The sequence below is a fragment of the Cervus canadensis genome, chromosome X (assembly GCF_019320065.1).
Source record: "Cervus canadensis isolate Bull #8, Minnesota chromosome X, ASM1932006v1, whole genome shotgun sequence".
NCBI classification, from domain to species: domain Eukaryota; kingdom Metazoa; phylum Chordata; class Mammalia; order Artiodactyla; family Cervidae; genus Cervus; species Cervus canadensis.
In genome coordinates, this window is record NC_057419.1 from 24,792,761 (window position 1) to 24,798,760 (window position 6,000).

Here is a 6,000-nt window from a genome sequence, read left to right on the forward strand (position 1 = left end):
CTGTCTTCAAGAAGCAATTACTCTAAGCCATGAAGCATACTCTGTCCTCACTAATGTCTTCCATGTTTCTCTGTGTTGGGGAATTAAATACGTAGTTCTTCCTTTCTGCCTTTCCCCTAAGCTACCTCTGTGGGTCCACAAAAGACTTGGTAGTAGAGTGAGAATGGCTACGTGTGAGAACAAATGTGCATTTGCTGGAGCCTGGTAATTGACTCTTGAGCCCGAAAGAGCCCTGCCTAGTTTGAGATCTTTCAAACTGGTGCTGCAGCCCTGGAAGATCTAGGAAGTCAATAGGCCAGTGTGAAGCTATTAGTATTAAAAGTATATGAGCATGCTGTTTCTTTGATGAAAAATCTGTGCTCTCATATACTCAAAAACATCAATAGTCCTGTATCCAACTTTTTCACTAAGTGAGATATTCAAGGGGTTCACCTCTTTCAGATTCCTTAGCTGCTCTTAGGCAATAAAACTTTTTAATCATTTTTAAGGAAACTTTAGATTGTGTTATAAATCTGCCTGCCTTCTTGAAGAGAAATTGTATATTGAATATAATTTTAATATTTTTTAAATGACCTCTATTACCACTACTTAAAAACTGTACAAATTATTGGTTTATCCCAGGGAAAAAGCATTTGTTCTATTCTCAGGCAGACAGTCTTTCAGGATTAAAGTATATTAGCAGAGTAATGCACAGACCTATTCAGGTAATAAAGCTTGAGGACTACCATGAAATACTTATATTATTGATTTGATTACATGAACTAAGCAGTTTACTAATGGAATTGCTATATACATGCATGTCATTTTTTTTTTTAACTGAGAAAAAAATTTAATAGATGAAATCTTACCCATAAACTCCTTTCTCTGGATGAAAAAAAAAAACAAGCACATCATTTTCTTATGGCTTTTAAACACCTTGGTCTTCTGCTCCATTGGGTCAGAATTTGGGAACAGTCTATTAGGATATTGAGCAATTCAGTCCTGTTTTTACAGAAATAGCCTCATTGTATAAGAAAAGAAATGTTATGTGTTGTCTCTTCAGCCTCATTGTGGGCACTTCTAGAGCAAGGACCATGTCATACTCATCTTTCTATCCCTGGTACAGTGCATGAGACATCAAAACTACTTAATAAATGTGGTTGAATGAATGATGTTTAGTGTTATTTATGGATTAGAAAAGCATGTTTCTATTTAAGTAAGCTGTAAAAAGTGTTATTGAATATTTCATGTAAATATATGTTAACATAAAAAATTAGCTTGGAAGATCTTTGTGTCCCTGGTAGATTATCATCTTTATGAATATAGTTCATTTTGGTTTCTGTAGAGCCACCTAAAAATGGATTGTTTTAAGGATTTGAAGAAAGTGTTGTCACTTGTTCAACAGTAAAACTGTATTTTCAGCGTTCCTACTCTGCATTGTTTACATTTTTGAGGGTTGTTTTTAATCACTTAAAACCTGTAAAGAATGTATATATCCTTTTCAGCATCTCTGTTTGAAAAGACATGCAGTTAAACTTGACCTTTTGATAATTGCTCTTATAGGTCATCTGTTCCAATGGTAAATTGTTTAAACTGGGCTTCTTGGGTATGTGGCTCTTAGTCATCAGTTTGTCCTGTGGTATTTATTGAATGTCCACATACTAGTGGTACACAGGTATTTTTTTCTATAAATCTTACAACTAAGTTTAACTTGAAGATACCATAGTTGCTGGCATTCAATGTTTAGCAATAAAAATAAATGTGTACCAGCATTCTATGTTTTATCATCTATGTGTTGTCTTTTTTTTTAATTTGTATTCTTTTCTGTCAAAATTGTTCCTTTCACATACAGTACAATCTTGGATGTTTTAAAATTCTTGATTCTAAATGCAGCCTCAGTTTTCACTTAAGCAATCACATATGAAAGTTGTTGACAGATCACAGAAAGAAGTCTTCGTTTAACGTGAAATCCCTGTGCTCTCACTACTCTTTTCAAAATGGCTTGCTTATTCATGGGTGAGGAAAGAAGACTATCATGTTTCATTACTGTGTGACAGGTCTTCTCTAAGTTAGGTTATGTTTTTAGGAATTCATGAGAAGAAGTGTTTTAACTATGATATTTGGTTCTTCACTTTTTGCCCTGGTGCTTCCTACCATGTTCACAGAGCCACCCTCCCAGACAAATACACACACACACACTCTCTCTCTCCTCTTCCCTCTCTTCCTCTCATTGTTTGGTTACTAAGGGCCAAATAAAACAGCCTGGGGATTTAACCCACTTCCTGAATGGTCAGCCCTCATTTCACTTCTCCTCTTTGCCTCTGATCCCATTATGCTACAGTGAAGAGCCACAAGACTAGATGATTGATTTTCTATCAGCTTTACTGAGATATAATTAAACACTATAAAGTTCAGCTGTTTAAAGCGTACAATACAATGTAGACTATTTTTCTTTTAATAACTCATCAAATAATACTACATATATGCTTTAGTATAATCTGGCTTTTTAAGGACTTAAACATGTGATAAAAGACAGGAAGAAAAAAAAACTATTTCACAGCTATGTGAATTCTGGGAATGATTTTCACCATTGGAATAGAGTTGGGTAACAAATTTATTTTTAAGGTAAAGCATGTGGATATGCTTATTGAGACAGTAAGCCTTTAAAAATCAGCGCATATGCAAGCTACTCTTGCTGTTTAGGCCATACTAATTTGAATAATCCATTGTATATTTTATCAGACCATGGCAAATGAATTCAATGAGGGGAAGGCCTCTTATTTCACAACCTAATGCTACAATAGGTTATATTCAGGGTGGAGGTAGAAAAAATAGCTAAAGGAAGTTACAGTTCTAATTACCAACCAGGTTATATTGTGTAGTTTGATTTCCCACTACAGAAAGAAAAAATACCCTTATATCTTAATTTTATTTAGCTAAAGATCAATGGATATTCAATAAATGTCCCTTCTTATTATCTGAGTGTTTCTCAGACTTTTGTACTTAAGTGCTCTATACACTGTAGAGGTGGGAAAACCCTGAAGTATCTAAGAGTATAATCTTGTAATTGGCTCTCCATCCTATAAAATTGAAAATCACTTTATGTTACCTTTTCTTTTAAAATTTGACTTTGCTGGCATGTGTGGTCTAGTTCCCCAACCAGGGTTAGAACCTGGGCCCTGGTTTGGGAGCATGGAGTCTTAGCCACTGGACCACCAGGGAAGTCCCTCACTTTATCTTAACTTCTTGTGAATTTTACATTCCATTAATCAGGCATCAGGAAGCCAGTCCTCTTCTTAAAGATATGAAACTCTAAACTGTAAAAGAATTAGATGCTAAGAATATTAAGATTTTCTTCATGTCTAAAACACATTGATAGACAGATTCTTGGCAGTCCAGTGGTTAAGACTTGGCACTTTGACTTCCATGGCCCGGGTTCAATCCCCGGATCTGGGAACTAAGACCTGGCAAGCTATGCAGTGCAACTAAAAAAATAAATAAAACACATTGGTAGAAAGTAGTTTATAACAGCTGGTCTATAGACTAGTGACAGTCTATGTTGGTGTCCTTGGATCCATAGTGAAATAAAGATAATGTGTGTGTTGTTAAAACGTTACCTGCTGCCCTTTATCAAAGAGTTCTCCTTTATTTGGGGTATGGAAATACAATAATTTCACTTAGCACTTAGTGGCTGTCTGTAACTGACACACATTCACTGGCAAGGTGTGAGGCTTTCTTGTTTACCTACATCCTTACCTCCTCCTGAATTATCTGATTTCCATGTTCTGTCAAATCCTTTGATGCAAAATGGCATTTCCTTTAAATTTGCATTTCTCATATTATTAATAACATTGCACATCTATATTTGCTTAGCCATTTAGACTTTTCATTCTGCTAATTGCTTATTGTTATCTTTCGTTCAGTTTTCCATTGAGCATCCTAAATTTTTCTTATTGATCCATAGGAATTTTTTATACAGTCTACATTAGGGACTGACAGACTACAGCTTGAAAGCCAAATCCTGCTCACCAGCTATTTTTATAAGTTTCTATTGAAACACAACCATATTCTTTCAGTTTTATATTGTCTATGGCTGATTTCATGCTATTGGAGAAGGCAATGGCAACCCACTCCAGTACTCTTGCCTGGAATCTCACATGGACAGAGGAGCCTGGTAGGCTGCAGTCCATGGGGTCGCTAGGAGTCATGACTGAGCGACTTCACTCTCACTTTTCACTTTCATGCACTGGAGAAGGAAATGGCAACCCACTCCAGTGTTCTTGCCTGGAGAATCTCAGGGACGGGGGAGCCTGGTGGGCTGCTGTCTATGGGGTCGCACAGAGTCGGACACAACTGAAGTGACTTAGCAGCAGCAGCAGCTTTCATGCTATAACAAACAGGGTTGAACAGGTGCGATAGAGACCATATGGCCCATAAAACCTAAAATATTTGCTATTTACAGAATAACCCATGATCTAGATATCAACTCTTGTCCATTTCAGATGTTGCAAATAATTTTTCCTAGTCTATCACCCATCTGTAAATTTTGATTTATGAGATTCTTTGTTGAACAAGGATGTTTAGTTTGATGTAAAGTCTATTAATTTCTTGATTCATTGTTTGTATTTTGTGAGTCTTACAAAGTTCTGTCCTGTCCCAAAGTCATAGCAATATCCTACACTTTCTTTTCTATGCTTTAGAGTTGTACTTTCACAGTGTGATCTTTGATTTCTAGAATATATGGTTTGAAATAGGAAATCCAGGTTTATTTTTCTGTATAAAATGAACTGTCTTTAAAATAGATGTAATAGTATTTTCTTTATAAGATGTTAAATAAAACAGTTTACATAAAGTTCTGCATGTGGTGCCTAACATACTCAAGTTGCTGCTATGTACGTAAACTACTTTCAGAATGCAGAATTATTACATGAGTTTGCCCTCATATCTCAGTCCCCACTGGCATTAGATCTTGCCTCCTTTTGGTCTGCCATTTTGGTTTCCAGTGCCTTCGAGCTAGCTCTGGTTGTCCAGGGTATATCCTCAGGACTTGACCCTTTTATACATTTCTTCCCCCAATCAAAATGGACCTAATATCATATTGAAGATGTTAACTAAGGATTTTGTTCACTGAAACTATTTAAAATAACCTGTGTTTATGGGTATATTCATATGATGATAGTAACATGGACATTTAAATCTGATCTTACCCAAACTGTCTTAACTCAAAAGAAGGCACTATGATGGACCAATACAAGAGAGAATTCAGGATAGAATAGACTTTGAGGACTAAATCAGATAATATAAAGCTGTACAAAGTCTGGGATATTGCATTTCAAAGTAAGCTTTTTTTTAACAAGTTAATTTATACTTTTTTGGTTAGAAAAGATGCCAAACTACTTCTTTAAATTTATTTTTTAATTGGAGTATCATTCCTTTCACAGTGATTCATAAACTTCTTATTTTTAATGTCTGTTTTTTTGTGGAAATTTTTATCCACATCCTTTGCCCATATTTCCCTGCAGTGATTATCACCTTCTTCTTGCTTCTCATCATTCAAGACTCACATTTTCACAAAGGGTTTGCAAATATATTGGACTGTATCTTGACTTCTTTTCCAGGTCCTTCACTTTCATACTTTATTCCTAGCATTCTTTCTTCCCTTTCAGCACTTTGTTTCCACCTTTAATGGCTTCTAATTTTCTTCCTAGGCCTTATGTGTCACCAGAAATCTACAGGGGGAGGTAGCACTTAGCAATGTACAGAACATTCACTTCTCCAGTTAGGCTATCCCCTTTTCTGTTACAGAGATACCTGGGAAAAAGAGGTTGGTAATTAGGAGTTTGCTTTGGGAATATAGAATTAGAACAGAAGGAGATAGATAATGTAACTTTGGGGCCTTTATAACTATTTCTTACTAGAAAAGAAATGTAAGTTCATTATAGAAAATATGTTAAATGAAAGTAAATTTCTTGAAAAAAAATAGCATATATTGTAATTGGTAAACTTGCTTTTTAAACTTGA